Here is a 26067-nt window from a genome sequence, read left to right on the forward strand (position 1 = left end):
AGATGGGTAGAGAGTAGGTACTGCATTTACCAATATATCTCCAATGATTTATTACCATGTCTTCTTTTGATGTCTGTGGTATTCTCAGCTGAATGCCTACTGAATATCCATCCTCACTTGTTATCTTTACTAACAGACCCCCAATGTTGATTTTAGAAGTGAGGTGCCAGTTATAAATACTTTCTGTCTTGGTTACCCTGGCAATGAGAGATGATCATGTTTTGAGTTCTGGAGAAAGAAATGTAGGTGGAAGTATTAACAAAGGGATTCTCTTTAGGACAAAAAGGCAAAGCCTCATAAGGAAAAACAATTTGACCTTATTCCTTTGGTCATTTCCTATGTCAGGAAATGCAAATAATTGCCTGGAAATAAAATAAGACAAACATCACAAACTAAGGACTATGGATCAGGATGACAGGGGATACTTGTTTCCTTAAAGACACACACCTTTAGGCATCTCAGCCAGCCTAGAGACTTGAAAAACATGAGCCTCCATCTGTCAGAGTTCTTTGGGTTTTCTATTATTTGTACCTACACCAATAAAATAGGTTAACACTTCCGTAAATTTTTGAAACCTGGTGAGCTGCAACTGCTTTTAGGATAGTTGCTCAGTGATGAAGTATTCCACCACCTACCTTTTTGTTTTTCTTTTAGGAGTCCTTTGCAGTTGTGCATTTATTGACTTCTTCCCTCCAGGACAGGTGAAAGTTCTTTCCTAGTGTCCTGTATTATGGCAGTGACTTCTGTATTATGGCAGTACTCCCTCTAGATGCTGGTTGGAATTCAGAGACTCATTGACGGTTAGGGATCTCTTTAGTTGAAACCTTTCCATGCATCTTCTTCAATGGGGGGAATAATTAACAGCTGTCAGTATTTCAGGAGTTTAGTGGAACTTTGGAAGAGACCCAGAATGATTTGTAATGCCCTACTTTTAACAAAAACAACAACATTAAGCTTGACAGGAGTATGTGGTATTTTATTGTAACCTAAAGCTATGTTATGCAGCTTCAGGTTGCCAACAGCATATCCTTCATTACAACGGTGGCAGCATTTATATTATACCCATACTTTGCTGTACTTTTGGATTCTTTCTAAAAATTTGCTACAGGCTAGCATAAAGCTTTCAGGTTTTCAGCATATGAGTTAATGCTATGTGTTCTCAATGCTTTATTTGTTTGGCATATAGTTTTTTCCCCAAGACACTAAAACTGGGGGATTGGATAGTTTTAGACAAATTGATCAGACATTGTTCTTGTATTCCACTTAGTCTCACTGGCACATGCAAGATACATAACACCGAATGGAATTTAGCTCTGTGTAGAGCATTTCTGGCAACATCTTTTTCTATTAGGAATCACGGGAGAGAAAGCAAAAGCTGAAATTTTGAAATCTGATATGAATTTGTTTTCGAAGTTATTGACAACACTAAGTGCCCCATACAATGATGCCCACGCAACATTTTCTATGAGCTTAGTACTAGAAAGATCTGTCTCCTCCTCATAATTTGATACATTTGTTCAGTTCACAACAATAAAAATAATACACCATTTTCCCCCAGTTTCCCTTTTTGCTTTAGCAGTCAGGAACCTAAAAACAAGATTTATGCCTATTCAAAGCAAGTATTTTGACTCATAAGATTATCGTATAAGCGTTCTCATGTTATTATACTTTTAATCCCTTTTTAACTTTCAATTTTATTTATTTTACTATAGGTGCCTATTTTATAAACTGCCTAAATATTCTTTGGAACAAATTGGGGCATAAATAAATCCTTCTTCAAAAATGAATTATTGCACTTGTAGCTGATATATCACAGTTTGCCTAAGAAAGTCACAGGTTTCTATTTGATTTTAAATGTTTAATTAGGTTTAATTTTATTTTAAAGTTAATACAAAAACATAGTTAAAATAAGTCAAATAATGCAAAAAAGAGGATAATAAAAAGAATACTCACTTCGAACATGTGGTAGGCAGAAAACTGGTTACCCAAAAATGCTTGTACCCTGCTGCTTGGAACCTGTGAATGTTACTCTATTTGGTGAGAGATTTTGCATGTGTGATTAAGGATTCTGTGATGCAGAGATTATCCTGTATCACATGGGTGGGCCTGATGGAATGGCAAGGGTCCTTCTAAGACAGACAAGAAGGCAATGTGATCACAGACACAGGGATTGGAGTGATGTGGCCATAAGCCAAAGAATGTCAAGAGGTCTCCAGAAGCTGTGAGAGGCAAGGAATATATTTATCCCTGAAGCCTCCAGAAAGAATCAGCCCTGCATACACCATGATTTTAGCTCCATAAGACTCATTTCAGACTTCTTACTTCCAGAACTTTAAGAAAATACATTTGTGCTGTTTAAAGCCTCCAAGTTTGTAGTAATTTGTTACAATGGCAACAAGAAACACACACTCCAATACTCCCGTCTCACTTTTCCAAAGTTAACCACTGTTAACGATTATCCATGTATCCTTCAAAGAATTTTCTAATCACTCTATATACATTGTTTTCTCTTTGTTTTTGAAAGATCTGTATTTTTTCCAGATTTTAACATGTACAAATAATTTTACAAGAAACATCTTTTACATACACCCCTTGATAAATGTGAGATGCATAGCTGTAGAATAATTTTCTTGAAGTGAAATTATTGGATGATAAATTATGTACAATAACCTAGTAGTTTTGATAGATTATGAAAAACTACCCTTTAGAAAGGTTGAACTAATTTATATAATCCCAGTATTATGTGAAAATGTTATTTCTCTCTACCCTTGCCAAAACTATTAAAATGTTGATCTTTAAGATATAGGTTTATATTGGCCATTGGGTAGGGCACCTCACATAATCTGAATTTATGTTTCTATTGTTTTATACATAAGTAAACTAAATTAATTCAAGGTTACCTTTAGGAAATCTGTAGTGAAGGAACCCTGAGCACAATTGCTTCTAGTTCTGGCATTAGCACTCACTGCATTTATGACTCTGTGCAAATTGTTTAACCAAGTTGCTCACAAACCTCCCTCTCTATGAGATTTATCTGGGAAGCTTTTAAAATGCACGTTCCTAGTTCACCTAAGTTTACTCAATCAGACTCTCTTTGGGTTAGAGATTGGAAAATTTGCTTTTTAACAAACACTTGAGCTGATTCTTGTACAGCTAGTAAGGAGCAGTCTAAAGACTACATTTGAGAACCACTTATTCAATATTTCTAAGCCTGAGTACATTTTATTTTGTTAAACTCCTGCAATATAAGCTTGCCTTTCCCACAAGGTTATATTGGGACTTGAAGTTTACTTGTTCCATTGGGCCTGCTCCCCTAACCCTACCTAGAAATTTTAACCACCTTACTGGGGTAGGATTTGAAAGCAGCTCACACCATATACCTTTTTACTAACCTGGGACTTTGCTGACTGATTTTATGCCAAGACTGAATTCAGCACTTTCTTGCTCTTTGATTTTATTTTCATTCATTATCTTACAAAAGGTAAGATTTATTTGTAAATTATATGGGTGTGGGTGGAATTTGGTCAATACATGAGTGGCCAAACATAATGGGCCAGTTATCCTTCCTATTTTGGGTATTCTTGAGAGAGCTAAATACACAAAGGACAATATTAAGAAGTAAAAGCAGGTTTCAATTTATTGTTAATTTTGGGCCCATGTACAAGAGAAACCCTCTCAATGGGTGACCTGATAACCCTCTAACATAATCACCAAAATAGTCAAGTTTCCATTTCCTATGTGAAACACACTTGTGTACTCCCAGCTGGAGTCACTCTAACACAGAGAAGCATTTCTGCTGTCACCAAGAGGCTCTCTGCTCAAAAACCTTTAGATGCTAGCTGTTCTCATTACTGAAATTACATAGTTCACTTAAACTTTCTATAAATTAATGATAATGAAATGTGTATGGAAAAATAAAGAAAACTGATTACTAAAATTAAGTTGAATGCTTGGGAAAACTAAGTAAATGTAAATTATTATTTAAATTGCTGACGATTTTTATTTATATAAATATGTATCCATTTCTCAACCTTTCATTGCAGAGCTACAGCCATTTATATAAATATTGATCTGCTAATTGGAATTATAAGCTTTATTTATTACATAAATCATACCTATATGCCTTTCCTTATCTTACTTTTTTTTTTTTTTTTTTTTTGAGATGGAGTCTCGCTCTGTTGCCAGGCTGGAGTGCAGTGGCGCAATCTCGGCTAACTGCAACCTCCAACTCCCTGGTTCAAATGATTCTCCTGCCTCAACCTCCTGAGTAGCTAGAATTACAGGCCCTCACCACCACACTCAACTACTTTTTGTATTTTTTTTAGTAGAGATGGGGTTTCACCATGTTGGCTGGGATGGTCTCCATCTCCTGACCTCGTAATCCGCCCGCCTCAGCCTCCCAAAGTGCTGGGGTTACAGGCGTGAGCCACCGCGCCTGGCCTCCTTATCTTCCTAAACCTTAGCTTTAGCAGGTGGCTAACGGACTTAGAAAGTCACAACAAAATACGAGAACAGACAAGAGAACAAAAGTTCAGGCCTATCCTCAAAGAACAAGCCCTTTCTTAACTTAGCCACAATATTAAAAGGAAAGTGATGGGCTGGACGCAGTGGCTTACACCTGTAATCCCAATGCTTCAAGAGGCTGAGGCAGGTGGATCACTTTGAGGTCAGGAGTTCGAGACTAGCCAGCCAAGATACGGGATGCCGTATCTACTGAAAATACAAAAATTAGTCAGGCATGGTGGTCCATGCCTGTAGTCCCAGCTACTCAGAAGACTGAGGCAGGAGAATCTCTTGAAACCCAGAGATGGAGGTTGCAGTGAAGAGATCAGGCCACTACACTCCAGCCTGGGCGATGGAGCAAAACTCTGTCTCCAAAAAAAGAAAATAAATAAATAAAATAAAAATTTTTTTAAAAGAGGGAATTGTAGAAGCAAAGCTATATTACCTCCCTGAAGTGTGACATTTTAAAGTATGATATCACGATCATTTATAAATATTGCTCAGTCAGTATTCTGGAAACTGACGATTTATGCAAGAAGGTAGAGAAGTGGGTAGAGGAATTCCCCAACTCTACCCTATATGCATCATTAGAATATAAGCTTTTTTTGCTTCCTTTAAACATCTTTTCAGTTCTTGAAGCCTCGGTCTCGATAGCATTGGCTAAACAAATAAAAATAATTTATTTCAAAACATTGTGTAAATTTCAAAACGCTGGACAAAATATAAGGTATTTGTTTATTGGTCAAACATTTATAGAGCAATATTTATCCAGCCTGATTCACCACCACACAATTCAATGACAGCAAGTAATATGATTAACTCAAGCAACATTACAATTTAACTTTGAACTGTGATTTAGTACAACAAGGATCATCATGTTAAGATAGCGCTGATCAAATTATTTCTAGAAAAATCTTTCATTGAGGTTTTATACTTGGAGATACTACTTAATAATAATGATATTTGCAAAATTAAAAATAACTACATATATGACTCATTATGTTCCAAGGACACAAAAAATCTCCTTTGATTCTCACAAGTACATGAAATATGTGCTGCTGTTTTCCTTATTTTGCAAATGAGAAAAGGTGGGCTTAGATAAGTCAAATAACCTGCTTAATATATAAACAATTAATGGCAGTGCTAAGATCTTAACTGAAGGTTTCATTCTAGAGTTGGTGTTTTAACCACTATTCTATATTATCTTGCCTTAATGGTCTTAGGATAACTCACTTTGGATGATTCTGTGAAGAAGTTGGATCTATTTATATTATTTAATTAGTAAGGTAACAGATTTCAGTTCCTTGCGTCAGTGTTTCTTTGCTAAAGTATTTAGTAAGTTTCCCTATTTATGTGGGATTTCATTACATCTCTTTAAATTTTTTTCTTAATGTCTTTTCAGAGTTCTGCAGGCACTCCCAATTATTTGCCAAACATTAACAAGCACAGAAACTTTAAGAATTCACGTTAATTTTTAGCACTTGAAATTCTTATCCTATGACTCATGTAGCTTTTTTGCTACTCAAAATCACCTCCATGGGGAAAGTGGAAGAAATGTTTTTATCCTAGTGAAATGACTATCATTTGGTTTGGCAAGAAAGAATGTGTATATATTCAAAATAGATGTCAGCAGGGCTATACTTTAAAAGCATGCTTTTCAGAGTATACATGTGTGTATACTTTTAAATAGGCTAAATAGCTAATTGTTTTCTCTGTTTTGTTTGGCTTTTGATCTATCCGTTATGAGTCATATTAAAAGCTGGGAAGCCTCATCAAACACCTAACCTGTGTTGACTGAGAGCATCTTGGCAAATTAAGCTGAAAAAATATTCCGTAATTTTACTTTCTAATTAATGAGTTTGGGTTAATGGATGCAGCTGTATTTAACATTTATGTCATATCAGCAATAAATTAGGATCAAGTCTGAATATAGCTAGCAGCATTCTCAGGTCTAAAGTGTCACAGTGCAGAAAAGATAAAGATTTATGCTGCTGTTTGTGTTAGTATTTCTTTTGGGTATATTATGGGTATTTGTGTACACTTTATTCAACCTTTCATTGGGAAATTTGACATTTCCAACACATTTCATGTGAGTTGAGAAGAAGTAGAGGATGTTTCATGGGAGGATTGATTATAATTAATTGACTCTTATAAATGTGACTTTCAATAGTTTTTAGATAAATTTCCTTAAAAATTTTGGCATAAAAGTTATTATGCATATGACCCAAACTCTATCTAGTTGTTTCTAAAATGATAATATCAGGCTTATTCCAGTAGGATTGGCTTATGCGAAATCACCTTACCTGCATTCCAGAAATACCTGGTGAGAAGAAATTGAAAATATCAATTTGTTCTTTAATGCATTCCCCAAATCACAGTGGTGAGAAAAGCATACTAAAAGAATATTTATCAAAAGATTTCAGTGTTCTATAAACTCTTAGAAGACCACCTGCTATTGGAGAGGTACAGAGGATGAAAAGAAGCTAGTTTCCTGCACCATGGGGACCAATGTCTGTCTCTACAAGATTGTCTGTTAGATTAGTGAGTAACTTTAACTTTATATGGGTTTTCTTCCATCCAAAGCAGAGCTCCACTTTTTCTTTCTATGGTTTACTCTATATAGGGGATATATTTTTGACTCCATACCTTCTTTCACTCTACCTTGAGGCCATCCTCCTCTGGAACTGCTCCTGCCATCTCTGCTTGGCACTCAGCCTCTTGAATGTTTTCTCTCTTTGTCTCAAATAACTCAGCACCCTTAATGGAAGGACTGCAAGCATCCTGCAAAAGAGAGTCTGGCTGTATGTCCTATAAACTCTATCCCCAGTCATAGATTGTGAGTTTATATGACTATTTTATTATTGTTTTTTAAATTCCATTTAGTATTTTTTTTGTTTTTTGATTTTCTTTTTGTTTTTGTTTAAAAGAACATGTCTTAAAAGAACATGAGGTTGTGTTACATGAGTTGAAGGAGGGTCAACCCAATATTTTTTTTACATTAAAGTTTCATTTGTTTGGAGGCCTCATAGAATGAGAGCAGTATTCAGTATAACAGAACTAGATGTCTCCTGTACATGAGGAATACCTTTTTAAAAGGAAATCTGAGCAATAGAAAAACAATACATACACATCCCATACATGCATGCACACACATGTGCATAGGCACATGAACATACGTAAGTATATGTACTTTCTTTGGGAAAGATAAGGCACCGGGGAAAATTTCCAGTAGACAATTTCTTGATTGGAATAAATGTTTATTTTCTTTAAATAACACAAAGGAATCCTAGTTTTTGTCAGACTTCAATTACTTAGTAAATATTTACTGACCACCTATTACTTTCTATCACTCATTTGTAACACGTAAATTGCCAAACATAACGACCTACATTTACTTTTCTTGTGTGTAAGAAATTGCCACACAGAATCTTTCAACTGTCATTGCTGTGCCTGTTGTCTTCAAGAAAATGATTAGGCCAAACAACAGCTAATGTTACCCTCAAGCAGATTATTAGAAGAGGTAAACAACACTCAATAGTCTGGATGTGCTGGATTTCAAATCAGCATTGGACGGATATCCTCAGCTCTCCTCATCCATACTAAATTGATGTATTTTCAGACTAATTGAAATTAATTCTGAAAGTGTGTGCCTTTTCTCCTACCAAAAAGTTAGTCATTCGAGCTGTGTCACCTGGCTCCATAATTAAAGTAACCTCTACCATACCAGTCAGTAGAAACACCAAGAATAAGAACAGTGATTTAGCAGTCACACAGCTCAGAGTCACCTCCTCCAAAGCCAGTTGCCAACAAGATTTTTTTTCCCACTTACATCTTCTGAGTATATTTTAGAACCCAAAAGTAAATATCCCCTCTTGTTCTTAAGTCTCCTAATAGTTACAGAGCTGCACAGGCCCCACAGGAGTGTCAAATGACTGATGGTTGTATCAATGCTAACTAAGCAGGGTGGAAAGGTATACAAGGGGTTGGTTTCAGCAACCATGTTTCAGGGTTGTTTCATGCTGTGGCTACATAATTTCTAGAGCAATGGAAGACTCCTTATCAAAAAATATGCTTTATCTTATCAGGACCCAAATAATTCCTTCTCTCAGCGCTCAAAATCCTACTTCATCAACTTCTACTGTCTCCTTATATATCCTTCACGAAGTATTTTTCATCTCTTCAGGCTGTAATGAGCTTTCTCTCATCTGATTCCACTATTATTTATTGTCATTATCGTTTACTTGATACTCATACTTTTACACTTTAAATTGTAGCATATTATAGTCTAGCTAGGTTATAGTATAGGTATATCTGCATAACTAGACTGTAAGTTCGTCAAGAGAAAGAGCTGTGGTGGATATTACTTTGGATCATCCAGAGTGCCATGCACTGTGCTGTGCTCATAGTATGTAACAAAGTAAATTGCTGAGTGAATCAGCCAATGAACCAGTAAGTAGGAAGACTGGAGGAACTGGAGAAGCACTTTTCTCAGATTTTTATTGAAGATAAAACTATTTAAATTTGGTCTAAATTGTAATCAAAGACAGGATTTTAGAATGATTTCTGACAAATAAGAAGCTGGGAATCATTGAAATCCCTTACCAGGAAATATTATGGTTTACATGGAATCTTAGAGATGATTTAGTCAATGCTTTCACTTGATAATGGAGAAACTGAGAACCACAGGCATTAGTTACTTGTCTAAGTTTACTGAGCTGTTTGAGGGGAGAGTCATGACCTAGATGTCCTTTCTCTAACAGATATTCTTTCCATCCCTCTCAAAGAGTTCAATATTTTGGAGACTTAACAGACAATTGATTGAAGTCTTGTCTGTAGGTTGCTCACTACACCCTGTAGACGATGTCTCTCTCTGACACTACTTTGTAACACCAGCAGACTTAGAGTTGAATTTTCAATCCATTAATATTGTAATAGTTCCTTCTCTGACCACTTTTGAGAAATAGAAATTTTATTTAAGTTTAGACCTTGTCACTAGTCACAAGCCAGATAAATTTACTATTATTCTCATGGTGTTCCATGTTTGCTAGTAGCTCCAGAAATGTCACACAGTGTTCAATATATTTTAAAAGGAGTCATTGACAAATTGAAGTAAATCCAAAAGAGGGTGACCAGAATAGTGAAGTGTCTACAAACATGCCATGTGAGAAATGTGGCTGTCATTTTGTATACAAGAAAGTGGTAATGTTGAGTCTGAAAGATGCTCTATATCCCTTCATGGCAGTGATAACTTCCTTCAATTACTTGAAGAGCTGCCTCATGAAACTGGGATTCTGTGTATTTTGAATAGCTCTAGAGGGCAAAACTTGGACCGATGTATGACAGGTACAAGCCTTCCACTCTATATAAACAGATTTGTCCAACAGTTGGAGCTGCTGTTTCAAGCTCCATTCTTGGTGCCAAGAGAACCACATTATGGGCCCTCCTTGTCAACAAAAGCTGGTATACCCCACATTGAGTGGGAGATAGACTGGACAACCTGAATCACTTATGACTTGAAGATTGTGTAATTATCTGAGTCATCAGCCTATTCCCAATGGATGATAGTCTAACCTCATCAGCAATTCTTACTCACCTCATTCAGGTGAAGGTTACTTTAAAAAAGACCTTGCTACTGGAAGCTATTGTTGACACTAGAACCCCTAATTAAATGCCCAGGCTGTAGATAAAGCTTAGCCTGTTGTATTGAGGTAGTATTTCTTTCTCTCTACTTAAGTTACCATAATCTAAAGCTTTTCCTGCAACAGTGAGAAAATGTAGTTCTTTAGGAAGCCATCTTCATCGATCTACATGAAGGAAATAGAATGTGTTTAAAATAACCATTTTCCTCCCAATCTTTTTAGGTTAACAGTGGATATTCTGGGTGGCTTATATGAAACAAGTGTAATTTAATGAACTACAGCTTTGAAAATGTTAGAAAATGAATCAAACTGTAAAGTGTGCCATAAGTTTTAGAATAAATAAAGTAAATCATGTTTCAGTATATCTGAAGTAATGCCATGACCTAGATGTTCATATACCTAGAGACAACATATATAATACAAATATTATTTCACTTCTCACTTTGATTACAACAGAAAGTACATATTTAACAGTTATTTTAAGGCCTGAATGTGACTCAAGTTACCATCCTAGTTACAGTTCGGTTTTTATCATTTTTTTTTCCTGTCACTAAAGCAGCAGTTAAACCTCATATTTAGGTTTAATATAGATTTCAATCAGCACACAAGTTCCATGATGGAACTCATTTTATTAGACCTTGCACTCAATACAAAACATCAGTTACAGAGGGTCACACCGCATCTCTAGCTGTCACACCAATGTCTTGCTGAGTGCCACCTGCAATGTCTTAAGTTCTTTATTTATACTGGAACTCTATTAGTTTGATCCGAGAGCTATTTCCAAAATGCCTGCAGTACACAAAATAAACACTTTATCAGCAGATAGTCCATTGCTTTGGAGATAGGAATATCAGCAAGATTTTCAATGGTAGTGAAGATCTAGACAAATGATGACAATACACTTAAGGAGAAGCAATCTTAATTCTAACAAAAGTTGTTTTACATTAAATGAATCTACCCATCCTGAACTAGTATAGCTGAAATGAGATTCCAATGCCTTCCACCTTTTAGGCTTTGAAATGCAAATTTAGTATTTGAGACTGTTTAATTCTTCTTATACAATGTGCCTGCAATTTAGATAACTACCACCAGGTGATAAAGTTATCTTGGAACAGAGCAACATGGGCTAGGTAGAAAAATCTTTCTTAAAAATGTGTCTAACTGAGCCTCATAACCTCTGATGGGCCAACATTCTCAGCCCAATAAAAAGCTTACATATAAACAAGAGAAGTAGTTCGTACACAAGTAACTTAAAAAATGGCAGAAGATAGAACTGCTGTAAGAGAAATTCAGTAAAAACTTATACAGAGGAGGGAGAGAGCATTTCCAGTTGACAGTAACAGAGGGAGTTAGTATTTGATCTAGATCTTGGAAGGTGATAAATACTTGAAAATAAAGAGACTGAAAGCAATGTTCCTCTGAATATAAATATGCACAAATCTGTCTTCAGAGAAAGGAAAATAAAGTATTTAAGGAAGTGACTAATCATGCAAATTAGAGGACAAATAAATTTTGGCGGGTATAGGCTGCAGAGGTAGAAGCCCTGGTTCCTACTATTTATTAGGTTAACTGAAGGCTTAGAGTAGCCATAACATCTCCATGTTTCAATTGTCTAATTACAAAATATGGATATTAATAATTATTTTGCATATTTTTTTCTGAGCATGAATTTAGTCAGTTCTGAAGATCTTAACTATTTGCAATACACTTTTGCATTATGAATTTGCACATAGGAAATGAGTCCAAAAAGGTAAATCAAAAACATTTAAAGACTTTGAGCCCAGGCTTTGGAGTTAGAAATGGGGCTCCATACCCATTCTCCAATCCTGTATTACACAGAGGAGCTTGAGAAATGTTTTGATAATGAGTTGAAAATATTATAGCTTGGGTTTAGAGAATTTAAGTTGGTGAAATTGGGAACAAAATTGATGTATGAAAAGGAGGCAGGGCTGTTGTTGAGGCAGATGACTTAGTTAAGAAATTGTTGCAGTAAGGGACAAGAGGTGATAGGAGTCATAGAAATAGAGAAGTAGCAATGCCTTTTGTTTCTTCAGGAAAGTCAATTAACCTTCTATAAAGTTGTAAGTTATGAAAGGGAATCAAGGCCTAAAAGGACAGATAGGACACTAACATAAAAAAATTAAAAGTAAAATAAAGTAAGAAAATTGGATAGAAAGCCTGGAAGCATTTTAGGAGTAGACCTGAACAAGAAAGAGACTGAAATCTGAGAAGCCAGTTGCGAGGTGAAGTGGTAAGTTATTCCAGTAAGACATTAATCCAAGGATATTACAGTTATTGAATTCTTCCTCCTGGCAATAGTTTCCCCCTTTAATTTTTAATCTTATTTTCCCTTCCAACAAACACTTCAGTCTACAATTTATTTTTCTCTTTATTCCTATCAGAAATTTACCTAAACTATTGTCATTTTACTCCCATGTTTGTGTCTTCTGCCATGGATTCCTTGAGCCTGTTCCCATCTGCTCTTGAAAAAGAATAAATTTCTTCGAATAACTGGCTTTCAAATATAATCAGAGTCAAGATGCTTTATATTATAAAGGCACCTAAGTGTTCCCTTTCAGAGAAATTACTGAAGATAGCATTTGAACATATGGGCAAAGAAAATCATAAGGTGGGTCTCAGAAATAATGAAGAAAATAAACTGGCCAGCTCTTATTAAACCTCTCTCAGAAAGGAGCCATACTAACCTACTGGGCAAATACCTTATCTTTCCTGTGTTGTTAAAAGTTCTTGTTTTGGTAATTGAATCTAAGTGAAACCATTATTGACCTACAATGATTAAAATAGCAACTCTTTGTAGATGTAAATGAACCTCACAGAAATCATAGCATTAAATAATCTATCAAAACAAATATTAGCAATTTATTATGGTTGTTGAAATTTTGCTTAGGAAGTAACTCTAAGTTTTTCTCAAAGTACATATACACACACACACACACACACACACACAGATGACATGGGTCTAGTAGTTAAGACATTCTTCAGTATGGTACTCATATGGGAGAAATAGTCATTACAGATAGGACCAATGAGTGTTCTTTAAAGGAACTGGAGAAATGTTCCTGAAATACATTGTTGTTTGGAAATTTTGCTGAAAAGACAAGTAAGAAATAAGCATATTCTTGTCACCTGGGTCTATCATTCTTAAATGAAAAAATATGTCAGACATAAGCATTTGTTTTTTACATGGGTCGGCCATTATTAAACATCTACTTATTTCATTTCATTCTTTCAACATTGATTAAAACCTATGCTTTCAGAAAGATCTTTGGCAGTAATATTTAGCAATAAAATGATCTTTTGCTAAGTTTTGGAAATAAGGACTAGAATCAATATTCTGTAACATTTATAATGACATTTCCTATGCTTTCACAAACACTTCTTATTTTGGCATATTTTCCTTTTATAAAGTATATAATACAGAGCTAGTACCTATGTTCTCTTTTGTAATATAATTGGCTACCTAAAATATCTTCTAGCAGAGATATGATTTTTTTAAAAAAATAGATTTCCCGTGATTATAAAAACAAGACTGAGCATACCTGAATTTAATATCATTTTTGCCACTTATAAAACATATATGCTTGAAATAATTCCTCCATCCCAAAATTCTGTCTCTAGGTATTAATAGTTTATTTTTGTAATGATAATTAATATATACAAAGCAATAATACAGTGCGTTGCCATTAGTAAGAGCCCAAAATAATAACTACCACTAACTTTAATTCCATCAATTTATCAATTAAATGAAATAACATAAGTACATAAAAGTATATGAACATACATATTTAGCACACTGTATTGTAGGACTTCATAAATGAAAGCTAAAATGTATACTGTGAAAGGAATCAGAAATATAGAACAAAGCACAGAAAAATGCAGAAGTTATCTCAAATATTGGCCAATTACAAAAATCCAGTATTTTATATATTATATGTGTTGTTAAATTTAAAGGTATCTGCCTTATGTGACATCAGGATGCACACTTATTTTCAAGGCAAGGACAATCTTTATTCAGAATTACTGACAAATTACAAAGTAAATAAGAGAAGAAGTATGTATGATTTGTTAACTACTTAATGATGTATTGTTGATCTCACAGAAATGGTGTTTGTCTGAAGAAGAAAATGTTACGTTTAAAAAACTTATTGTTATAATAATATTTTTGCACATGGAAAACCTACACAAACACACAGAAATATACAATAGGAAACATTCAAGAATCTTTCTGAAACCATCTAAAACTGTGATCTATCTTCTGAATTCTTGTTACTCAAAGTGTGGTGAGTAGATCAACACCACCAGAGTAACCTTTGTGATGGATACAGATTCTGCAGTCCTACCCTAGACTCACTTAATGAAAAATATGCAGTTTGATGAATGTGCATATAAATCTCCATGTAACTCATATTTGCTTTAAGATTGAGAAGTAATGCTTTAAATCAAACCGAGGAAAAAAAATCAGAAACAAACTTAGAGGGCTGCATATGTTTTAGCAGAATGATTCAGATAGAAAAAAAAAAAAATGCTACTAGTTAAAATCACATATAAATGTTGTTTTGTATAAATAAAACCAATATATATGTCCTGAAATAATCATTCTGATGCCTCATTTTACAAGCTTACTTCAGGGCTATTTGACAGCTACTGGTTTCTTCAGTGAGGAGGAGAGAGATAATAGAAAATTAAACAAATAAATTAAAACATGACTGTAGGTTATGATGGAAGGAAGGACTCCTTGGGTGTCAGGGAAAACCTCTTTGAGAAAGTGACTTTTGAACTGAGACCTGTAGGATGAAAAGTATCCAGTCTCAGAGCCTTCCAGGGTTGATTTCCAAAGTCCTTAGTTGCTGAAGACCATGGCTTATTAGAGAATGAGTTGGTGGCAAAATGGAAAATGACTATCTATGGTAATATTTGAGAGATCGGCTGCAGCCAGCTCATGTCATAAGTTGTAGGCCACGATAGATGCTTGCATTTTATTCCATGTGCACTAAAAAGCCATTGAAGAATTTTAACTGAAGAAGTAAAATGATGATTTATGCTCTGAATTCTGTAATTAATGTATGATAGAAGGTGTCAAGAGTGGGATCAGTGAGAATAGGTGGAAAGCTCTTGCTATATTCTAAGGGTTACATGATGGTGGCTTCAATTGGAGTATTGGAGTGAACTATATGGATTTTAGTGATAATTAGCTTGTAAAATCACATGGAAAAGAAGGGTATCAAGGAGATGCCTACATTTCTGGATTGAATACAAGGCAAACGTTTCAGTTTCCTAGAAAATGGGGGAAGACTTAAGAAGGTATATGAGGAAAATGAAGAGTTCCAATTTGGGTCAAGTTTGAAAGGTAGTAGAATACCTTGAAGATTAAGAGAATGGATTCTGCATTCCGTGCTCAAGGATAGGAAGAATCACTATCGTGAAAATGGCCACACTGCCCAAGGTAATTTATAGTTTCAATGCCATCCCCATTAAGCTACCAATGACTTTCTTTGCAGAATTGGAAAAAACTACTTTAAAGTTTATATGGAACCAAAAAAGAGCCCACATTGCCAAGACAGTCCTAAGTCAAAAGAACAAAGCTGGAGGCATCACGCTACCTGACTTCAAACTATACTACAAGGCTACAGTAACCAAAACAGCATGGTACTGGTACCAAAACAGAGATATAGACCAATGGAACAGAACAGAGTCCTCAGAAATAACACTACACATCTATAACCATCTGATCTTTGACAAACCTGACAAAAACAAGAAATGGGGAAAGGATTTCCTATTTAATAAATGGTGCTGTGAAAACTGGCTAGCCATATGTAGAAAGCTGAAACTGGATCCCTTCCTTACACCTTATACAAAAATTAATTCAAGATGGATTAGAGACTTAAATGTTAGACCAAAAACCATAAAAACCCTAGAAGAAAACCTAGGCAATACTATTCAGGACATAGGAATGGGCAAGGACTTCATGTCTAAAACACCAAAAGCAATGGCAACAAAAGTCAAAATTGACAAATGGGATCTCATTAAACTAAAGAGCTTCTGCACAGCAAAAGAAACTACCATCAGAGTGAACAGGCAACCTACAGAATGGGAGAACATGTTTGCAATCTACTCATGTGACAAAGGGCTAATATCCAGAACCTACAAAGAACTCAAACAAATTTACAAGAAGAAAAAAAACATGAAAAAGTGGGTGAAGGATATGAACAGACATTTCTCAAAAGGAGACATTTATGCAGCCAACAGACACATGAAAAAATGCTCATCATCACTCGCCATCAGAGAAATGCAAATCAAAACCACAGTGAGATACCATCTCATACCAGTTAGAATGGCGATCATTGAAAAGTCAGGAAACAACAGGTGCTGGAGAGGATGTGGAGAAATAGGAATACTTTTACACTGTTGGTGGGATTGTAAACTAGTTCAACCATTGTGAAAGACAGTGTGGTGATTTCTCAAGGATCTAGAACTAGAAATACCATTTGACCCAGCCATCCCATTACTGGGGATATACCCAAAGGATTATAAACCATGCTGCTATAAAGACACATGCATATGTATGTTTATTGTGGCACTATTCATAATAGCAAAGACTTGGAACCAACCCAAATGTGCATCAATGACAGACTGGATTAAGAAAATGTGGCACATATACACCATGGAATACTATGCAGCCATAAAAAAGATGAGTTCATTCCCTTTGTAGGGACATGGATGCAGCTGGAAACCATCATTCTCAGCAAACTGTCACAAGAACAGACAACCAAACACCGCATGTTCTCACTCATAGGTGGGAATTGAACAATGAGAACACTTGGACACAAGAAGGGGAACATCACACACCAGGGCCTATAGTGGGGTGGGGGGCGGGGGAGGGATAGCATTAGGAAATATACCTAATGTAAATGATGAGTTAATGGGTGCAGCACACCAACATGGCACATGTATACATATGTAACAAACCTGCATGTTTTGCACATGTACCCTAGAACTTAAAGTATAATAAAAAATGAATAAAATAAAATAAAATCAGAATGGGTTCTGAAAAAGTTCAAATCCTACTCTGTTTTTTTACTAGCTGCGGATCTTGAATAGTTCACTTAAACTGCACCTCATTTTTCTCATTGTTAAAAGTAGGGATATTAATAACACCTGCCTTCCAGGGTTGTTGTAAATATTAAATTAGATCATACCCCAAAATGCTAAGAACAGTTCCTGATACAGTGTAAACAATACATAATTATTGCCATTATCATTGGTCACAAAAGTGGCAGTGTCATGGAGGAAATCTGATATGTAAATACGAAGTTTAAAGGAAAGTGATTGACATTGTATTAATTTTCAGAAAGCATTTTTTTCTCATTATAGTTCTTTTGAGTGAATGAAAATTATCTTAGAATTGTTTCTACTATTTTCTGCCAACTTATCTTTCTCTCTTTCTGTGGGTCACAGAAGGGAGTTGGTGTGGTATAGGGTAAGAAGCAAATGATTGATCAAGAAAATGGAAACGTCATATTCTAATCCTGAAAAGAATATCTCATTTCCTTTTACAATTTTACAATTCCAAAAGCAGATTACAGTTTTTAACTGATTGCGTTTAAATTTTCCTTTATAAATTAATCATCACTATTCTTGACTTTTCCAATATATTAAATACTGAAACCACAAGGAATAATCTTTGACTTGCATGCTGACCACATTGTCAAATTTTAACCTTTGAAATGGAAGGTTTATTGACGCAGCAAGCCTTTTCTCCTTCCGGTCTGTTTTCTCCTCATTGCTTTATAACAAAATACCATTTTGCCTTCTGGAGTTTCAGTACACAGATCTTCAGATATATGAATGGCTTTAAACATGAGTTTCTTTTATTCATCTATTTAATAAAAGAGAAGATAATTTAATGATTAAGTTTAATAGATTGTTATGTTCTATGAATTCTAATTAAACGTAACAATATACTTACCTTCAAAATGGAAAAATCACAAACACGTGAAGTGAATTAATCCCTATTGTGTTTCTTTCAAACATTTATAAAACAAATACTATATATGTTAATTATTACCGGTATGGCCATTAATATATTAAAATCCTTCTTGAAGCAAGCGAGTGTCATTTTTCTTTTCATTTCCTATTTTTTGGCAGCGTGGAAATAGGGTTATGAGAAGAAGCTCAGAGCAGAGCACCAAAAGTGGCCACCACCAGCATGAAGAACCCAACAATTCAAACTGGTAAGTGGGCCCCTTTTTCTATGTTTCAGGCAATCTGTTGATTCTGTGTCTTATGCAGGAAGTCTTCATAGTTTATAAATAAAAATGAGAAAGCTTCTAAAATGTAGACTGTGAAATTTATTCTCATGACTTGGAAGACTTTCGGGAGGTGGTATTCTGTGGGAAACTTGACCAGACTTTTTTATAGACAGACATGGATTTAAAGTAGCTGTGTAGGACTGTGGAAGTTGCTGACATTGAGTCTTAGTTTCCTTATTTTAAAATGGAGATTATCATAGTTATCTGGTTAAATTTTTATAAGAATTAACTAAGACATTGCATATAAAGAATTCAGTAGTTTTCTTAGCATAAAGAACTTAAAGATATGACTAATACTTACTGAATACTTTTCATGTACCAAGTACTAACCACTAAATACTTTACTGTATTATTTGTTCCTTGCCTCAACCTGAAATTAGTAGTGATAATTATCCTTGTTTTATAGAGGAAGAAAGTTTGCTATTAACAGATGATGTGACTTGCATTTAAATCATATGCTGCTCCATGAGACAGTTATTTTGTATACAATTGTACCCATTGCCAAAATTTCTACTTTTGTATTTATTTATAAAGTCAAAAAACCTTTAGTATCTAATATATGCCAGGCTTCTTTTAGCTGAGACACCATGCTACTTCACAAATAATTATTACTTAATACATGATGACTATATATTTATGTGAGACCTTATATTTATTGACAGCTTATGAACACATAATTGTGTTTAGTTTTCACATACTCTGTAAAAAATGCAGAGTGGAGTTCATTATTCATATTTTTACAGATAAAGAAATTCAGGTTGTGAGACATTAACTGGCTCTCTGGATGTCTTAGAGCTCAGTACTTCTCAGACACTCTGTGAGTTAAGAGTCAGTTTATTTTTTATGCATTGCAGATTCAATGTTTTTGTAAAATTACTAAAAATTAATTTCTAGAAAAAATGATAAGAAGATAGAAAATATACAGATTTATATTTTTATTCTTATTTATCCTCATTCTACAAACAACAAATTACCTCATTTCTATAACATTTTTCATACTTTCTCCCAATCTCCATAAATCCTCATGATGCAGACCAGTTATTGTTTAGAGATTGACATCAGCCTGACCATACAGACAGGTGACAGTTGACCATACAGCACTGGTAAAACTCATGTGATACAAGTGTAACACTCAGTCTAGGTTTTCCATCTCCTAGTCCAGGTCTTTTCATAGTAGCCTTGGCTTCCTGAACACACAGTAACAAACCTGTTTTATGGTCCAAGGGACAAGAAGATCAACTTCCAAATTGTTAAAATGAAACTGGTGCAAGAAAAATGAAAAATGACAAAAATTATAAAAGAGTTGTATGAAACAATTGACATTAAAAAATTGGGGGAAACATTTGGAAGCCTGTAGGAACGACTTATTCTACATTGATTTATAAGACATCAAGACTTGTAAAAATTCAGTAAGTGTTGTGTTTTTGAAAAACTTTCTCAAGATTTTTTTATGTCTCTTCTTTTTTCATTTTTTTATTCTTTGAAAAGGTAAGTTAAATTGTATTTAGGAGACTAGACCTTGTCAGTTCAAAGCAGTATACCAACCTGTGTACAATTCTGAGAGATAAATGTGGATCCTGGCCTGCTATGAAATAAAAACGTACTCATTTCCACACTACATTGAAGGGGCTTGAAAATAAACGTTGCTTGTTATTTCAAAACTACCAAAGAAAATTGCAGCACTTTTGGGTGCAAAGTAAAATGCACATTGAGTCAGCAATGAAAATTTACTTTGTAAGATGATTTTGTGGCTTTCTCAGTTCTACTGAAATGGATCCAAATATTTACATGTGCTATTTTATTAATAACTATTTTACCATCTGTGTCAAAGTAATATTACACAGATGTTCGGGAATAGCTTTTGGTTGTGAGTAAACATTAAAGGAAGATTGAATTTTTCTCAAAATTATGCTGATGGAATGTTTTTTTATCATAGTTTAAGATGTCAGAAATAAGTATTTTTTTTTTAAGTTCTACCAGCTTAACAGTGCTTGATTTAGCTTAAAATGGCTGTAAGCGCCCAGAGAAAGATGACATTTTATGATAATATTCAAAACTGACACTTTCAGTCAACCTATTATTAGTTTCTGGGAAGACTCTACATTTCTAAATTGAAATTCACAAACGGAAGTAAAGAAAACCTATGGCCTTAAGTAATGTAGAGAGACTCTATGCTTCTTCCCCCTGACTGAAAGATCCAAGATTTGTATCACTCAGAAAATTAAGCAGTCATACATGGGCACCTTTCTTCAATCAATGCCTCTACATCTGTATTTATTTGGTGATTACTTTTTCTGATCCCTCTGAAAATGGAAGAAAGGAAGGAAGAACTTACAGTAATGCATTATGTCCCAGGAAAGAGAGATATAGTCCCAAAAGCATTGTAGGTGTTACAATAGTGGAAATAGAGACAGTAGTAGTGTGTGCATGCTCACACGTGTGTGTGTGTGTGTGTGTGTGTGTGTGAGAGAGAGAGAGAGAGAGAGAGAGAGAGAGAGAGAGAGGCTCTAGAGATGTTATCAGATCAAGGTGAGAAGACCACAGAGTGGGGAAAGATGATGAACCATCTACCAACATTCTAGAAAAATTGCATTAATAGAATGCTTGCTACTCATTGGAATTTGGTCCTGAGCTTTTTCATAACAATCTGCTCTTCAACCGTGAAGCTGAGAAGGTTTCTGCTAAAAAAAAAAAAAAAAAAACAAGTTATCAGTAGAACCAAGGGCTAATGGTCAATCTTGTCACTTGTCTGTTAGAAAATCCTACACTTCAATAGATTTTTGTCACAATCTCAGATCAGTAAAGAAAAAATAACAACAAAACCATTAAGGCAAAACTGGTTGTCAGTAGTAATTACTTGACATGAAAAATTAAAATCTCAGAAGAAAAGCATATGTAAAGCAAGAATTAATACAGAAACCAGAAAAAATGTTTTAGAAAATTGTTTTCCATCCTTGCGTATGCATTAAATGACTCAGAAATAAAAAACACAGAGATTGGATAAACTAAAGTACAAACAATTGAAAAGTAACCAAAATGTTACAGAAGAATGATATCTGTCTTTGGAGGCAACAAAGAACAGAATCAGATTTGTGCAAAGGAAACTGAAGGAGCACTCAGTTTCTTCAGAACTGCAGAGGGCAAAGATAAACTGTAAAAACAATGAGAGAAAATATATGACCAGTATGGAAAACAGAAACAAATGTATAGGTAATTATTTATGAAAACAAGAGACCAAAATAAATAAAAAAGAAGCACTAATTCCACAATTGCAAGGGAAAAAATCTTGTTGAAGAAATAAATGGAAAGGTTTTTTAAAAAATAAATTGTTTGCTGTGGTCTAAGATTTTTTGTAGTGCATGGAAATTACTTGTTCTTTAAGTGTTAGGACAACCTAATAGTAAACTTAGACAAAGATTATCTTGAGTCTAATAGTTTCTTTTTTAATTTCTCATGCTTCTATGGTTATTGGTCTATTCAAGATTTTCTTGATTTCCTTAACATATTTTGATAATCTGTGTTAACCTAGAAAAACTACCAATGCTGAGTAATTACTCATGTGTGAACCTACGTATTAAAAAATAAAAGACTTGAAGTCAATGCACTAGTGGAATAAGAAGTAACTTTTATTTTTTCAACTTTAGTCTCTTCTGTTTTCTGGTATATAAAATAACCATGTATCATAGGTTAAGCGAGTATTTGTATCGAAACATACATAAGAACAGTGTGCAAATCATAAATGAATAGCTAAATGAATTATCAGAATGTCTACAACACTGTGTAATACCGCTCAAATTAGGAAATAAGACATAATCAACACCATTGCAAGGGCCCTTTTTTTCTTTCCAAGTCACAAATTCCATTCCTTCACAAGGCAACCCCTTTCTTGAATTCTAAAACTATAGATTATTTAGCCTGCTTTTGAGTTTCATAAATGTAATAATAGTGTTTACACTTGTTTTATGTCGGCGTCTTGGTCTCAATATTGTGTATATGAGATTCCTATATGTGGCAATAGTTTAATTTTCAATATATTTCATCATGACCAGATTTTGGACCTTACGTATTTATACATATCTTTTGGGACATGTGTGTGAAAATTTCTCTTGCTGTGTAATTGTGTTTATGTGGCTTAAAAGCTTGTTGATAGATAGATGCTACCTTCCCAAAGAGTTATACCAATTTGTATTCCCACTGACATAGTATAAGAGTTCCAGTAGCTCTATATCTTTATAATCACTTGGTAATCATTATCAGAGATTTTTGTTTTAGCTGTTCTGTTGGGTATATTGTGGTATCCCACTGTGGTTTTAATTAACTTTGCTATAACTGGTAAGAATGGTGCTATTGTTTGAGTGTGTCTCCCACAATTCACAACCTATGATACATGGTTATTTTATGTATGTGAAAAATGTGATTCCCTGTGTAGCAGCGTTGGGAGGTTGGATCTTTAAGATGTGATTAAGTCACTGAGAGAGATTAATGCCACTCTTGTTTTATCCTGTTAATTCTTGAGGGAGTAAGTGTGTTCTTGCTCTCAAGTGACTGGATTATTTACCAAGACAGCAGGCTGTTAAAGTAAGGCCATCCTCTTGTTTGGTCTCTTTTACACGCACTCTCTTGCTTTTCTGTTTTTCTACCATGTTATGACACGGTATGAAATCCCATGCCAGAAACTGCTAGCATACACTCTGACTTCCCAGCCTCTAGAATTGTAAGACAACTAAACTTATTTTCTTTACAAATTACCCAGTCTTGGGTATTCTATTTTAGCAACAGAAAATTAACGAAGACAGATGGCATTGCTATACCAGATCAACAATTCCTTCCTCTAAGTTAAAAGGGTACATGGACATTTAGAAGAGGCATTAAGAAGCATAGTAACTTTGTTCGCCTCCACTAAATGAATATTCAAGGCTTAAAAAACCTATAATTTCCTATTATATAAAGAAAATTATATATATTATATATAAAGAAAATTACATGTAAGGTATGTTATATATTTCTTATATTTTGTATATTAGTTATTACATATATGTAATATATATATAATTATATATAAAATTCATATAAAACCTTATGTCATTAATTGTTTGCAAGTCTGACAATCCCATGTAATTTAAAATTCAACATCTATTTTTTTTGACTTTCCCATTAGCTAATTAATACATGAGAATCTATCAAGTTTTGTCCTGTTTCATTGGGTACCAACCTATCTTATGACAGTAGAATCACAGCTGAATGGCGATGATTAAAATTTGTTGCAGAGAATGATTGCATACCCCATTCGTGTGTTGGGAAAACTAATTATTTGTTCAGCCATTTGAAACTAGGGATGGCACATGGGCAACAGGCATGAAAATGATCCAGGAGAGCAGCATGATCTTGACAGAGGGCCTAGGGCTCTCAACCATGCAGCAAGTGTGACAGCTCCATCACTTTCCAAGGCATTTCCTCTGGTGAGCTATGTAATGGTTGATTTATTTCCAGTACTATTAGTTTCCAGTGTGAGAGCCTGGATGATATGTTGTTGAGACAATTTGTGTGTGCATCATTTAATACTATGTTGTCTTATGGTATGATTGCCTATGAAGCCATATTATCAGGAATTAGCAAAATTCAAATAAATTTTTCTTTGTTTTAGTGTGGTAAAATATATATGACAAAAAATTTACAACTTTAACAATTTTCAAGTGTACAGTTCTGTAGGATTAAATACACTCTCATTATTGTACAGCTATCACCAACATCAATCTCCAGAGCTTTTTCACATACCGAGTTAACTCCAATGCACAGAAAAACTCTACTGCTTTAGAGCTTCACCCGGTTTCTCTTTATGTTATTGATTTCACAAATTACATCTATACATAGTGGGTATTCCTTTACGTATACTTATAATTATTTTTATACATTTTTTTAAATCCTGTAGAAAATAAAAAGTTAAGTCACAAACCAAAATTAAAATAATACTGTTATTTGTGTTTGTGCCTGTGTTCATTTTTACTGGAGAATTTCATATTTTCATATGACTTTGAGTTACTGCCTACCATCTTTTTATTTCAAGTTGTAAGACTCCTGTTAGCATTTCATACACAGTAAGTCTAGTTGTAATTAACTGTCTCAGTTTTGTTTGTCTGGTAATGTTTTAATTTCTCCCTATTTTTGAAGAAGCTTTATGCCAAATACGAGATTCTAGGTTGGCAGGTTTTTTTGTTTTGTTTTGTTTTGTTTTGTTTTTCTTATTTTAGCACATTAAATATATCATCCTACTGCTTTCTGGTCTGCAAGATTTCCACTGAAAAATTCAATGATAGGTTAATTGAGGGTCCCTTGTACACGATTAGTGTTCTTTCTCTTGCTGCTTTCAATATTCTCTCCTTATATTTAGCTTTCAAAAATTTGATTGTAATGTCTCTTCTTCTGAATCTCTTTATTCTGCTTGGAATTTGTTGAGCTTCTTGGCTTTATAGATTTCCTGCATTTCCTCAAATTTGGAACATTTTCAGCCATTATTTCTTCAAATAATCTCTGTACCCCTTTATCTCTCTTTTATCTTTTTGGATTCTTATAATGTGTACAGCTCTGTTTATTGGTTTACTGTAAGTCCCTTATGTTCTGCTCTGTTCACTTTTCTTTACTCTTTTTTCTTTTTGCTCTTCAGACGTAATAGTTTTAGATGACTTTTCTTCATGTTCACTGTTTCTTTTCTCTGCTTGTTCAAGGCTGCTGTTGAACAACTCTAGTGAATTTTCAATTCAGATATTGTATTTCTCCCACTCCATAATTTATGCTTGGTTCTTTTTTTATGACTTCTATATTTATCAATATTTTAATTATGTTCATATATTGTTTCTCTACTTCCTTGAATTTTTTTTTCCACATTCTTCTTTTGCTCTTTGAGCATATTTAAGACAATTATTTTAAAGTCTTACCTAGTGAGGCTGATGTATTTCTTTAAAGACAGTTTCTGAAGATTAACTTTGTTCCTTTCGATGGACCATATTACCGTATCTCTTTGAATGCTTTATGATATTTTTGTTGAAATTTGGTCATTTACAAAAGAGACCACATCTCCCAGTTTTTGCAGACTGGCTCTGTGCAGCGGAAAACTTACTAATCAATGTACTATGAACACATAAAGTCCTCTCAGACCTTTTTTGAGCATATATTCTGTCTGGGCATGTGTTTATGCTTTTCTCTCTTATACACACTGTAGAACTGTGATTGCTTTCCAGAGCTCCTAAAAAACCTGTATTAGTCAGTCTCTCGTGTTTAAACTTTCTGTGGGTAAACAAGGGCCTAGAACTTTCTAATCTAACAACTTGCTGATGTCACTCACAGACCCTTTTACGTTTCAAGGAGTCTCAACTCAGCTTCTTCTTGGAGCCTTAGATGTTCTATTGTATTATTTTCCCAATAATCTCTTACCTTAGGGTTTCTGTGGACCTGCAACTGCCCCTCTGTCCTGTAGTTTTTGCATGCATGCCACTGGTTTACATGGTTTCTAGCCTAAGATCCAAATTATGCCGCTTTTTCCTCTTCTGAGCTCCAAGTAAGGAGGGTGAAAAACCAGTGCCTTGGCAGTGCTCACACTG

The 26067-nt window shown here is 34.5% G+C and overlaps 1 protein-coding gene across 3 annotated transcripts in view; it reads left to right on the forward strand.

The window, feature by feature from the left end:
- LINGO2 (leucine rich repeat and Ig domain containing 2) overlaps positions 1-26067 on the forward strand; it is a 1258067-nt gene that overhangs the window by 736323 nt on the left and 495677 nt on the right. For all 3 annotated transcript variants that reach the window (XM_025359407.1, XM_025359408.1, XM_025359406.1), the window contains exon 4: positions 18309-18394. The gene's annotated coding sequence lies outside the window, so the exon portion shown is untranslated. The remainder of the gene's footprint in view (positions 1-18308; positions 18395-26067) is intronic.

Source organism: Theropithecus gelada, chromosome 15 (assembly GCF_003255815.1).
Source record: "Theropithecus gelada isolate Dixy chromosome 15, Tgel_1.0, whole genome shotgun sequence".
Taxonomy (NCBI): domain Eukaryota; kingdom Metazoa; phylum Chordata; class Mammalia; order Primates; family Cercopithecidae; genus Theropithecus; species Theropithecus gelada.